The sequence below is a fragment of the Vanessa cardui genome, chromosome W, assembly GCF_905220365.1.
Source record: "Vanessa cardui chromosome W, ilVanCard2.1, whole genome shotgun sequence".
In the NCBI taxonomy this organism is placed as follows: Eukaryota; Metazoa; Arthropoda; class Insecta; order Lepidoptera; family Nymphalidae; genus Vanessa; species Vanessa cardui.
In genome coordinates this window covers 4,869,918-4,871,204 of record NC_061153.1, presented here as the reverse complement: position 1 = coordinate 4,871,204, position 1,287 = coordinate 4,869,918, and positions in this window count along the sequence as shown.

Sequence of the window (1,287 nt, the reverse complement as noted above, 5' to 3'; positions counted from 1 at the left end):
GCTATCTTTGCAATCCGCCAATTGTGCGAGAAGTACAGACGTGCTCACAAGAACCTGCACATGGTGTTCATTGATCTCGAGAAAGCCTATGATAGGGTGCCTCGTGAGGTGTTATGGTGGGCATTGAAAGAGAAAGGTTTGCCTGGGAAGTATGTGGAGTTAGTCCGTGCTATGTACAAGGGATCTTGTACCTATGTCCGATCGTCTGCCGGTAACACGGACCGGTTCAATGTGGCTGTGGATTTGCACCAAGGGTCGGCTCTAAGTCCTTACCTCTTCCTGCTAGTTATGGACGCTCTAACGGCGGACATACAGGAGGAGGCACCCTGGTGCATGCTTTTCACCGACGACATTGTACTGGTTGGTGAAGATGGACCTGAGATCCAGAGTAGATTGGAGAATTGGAGATCCGGTATCTCGGTTCACTCATCCAAGGCGATGGCGAAATAGATCGAACGGTGAAGCACAGGATTAACACAGGATGGATGAAATGGCGGCAGGTTACGGGAACAATTTGTGACCCCCGTATTCCCCTTAAACTTAAGGGGAAGATCTATAAGACCATGATCAGACCTGCTGTCCTATATGGATCTGAGTGTTGGGCTACAAAAGGGATGACTGAAAGACAATTGCATGTTGCGGAGATGAGAATGCTGAGAGGAATGTGTGGTGTTACGCGAATGGATAGAGTAAGGAATGAGTACATAAGAGGAAGTTTGAAAGTGACACCGATAACCGAGAAGTTATGTGGAAGGCGGCTATCATGGTATGGGCATGTAATGCGGAGGAATGAGGGACATATTGTGAGAAAGGCCTTGAGCATGAATGTGGGTGGATATAGAGGTAGAGGACGACCAAGAAAACGATGGATGGACTGTGTGAAAGACGATATGGTTAGAAAGAATGTTACTTGCGAGATGACGTCTGACAGAGAAGCGTGGAAGGAGAAGACATGCTGCGCCGACCCCAAATAAAATTGGGAAAAGGGCAGGAGGATGATGGGTATAAATGCTATAAAGCAGATGGCTTAGAACTGATCCTTGCGGGAGACCTTTCCAGACAAACCTGGGGGGAAGAATAAAAAAAAATTTTGATGTTTAACGGAAATTGATCTGCAAAATAGCAGACTGCATATGAAATGAGTTATCCTCGGAGGGATACTCAGCTGTTGCAGCTTCTGCCTGAGTACCGCAAGAAGAACATTATCATATGCCGAAGATATATCTAGAAAAACACCCACGAGGTACTCTCCGCTAGAGAAGGCTATTCGAATGTCTGTCGTGAGAA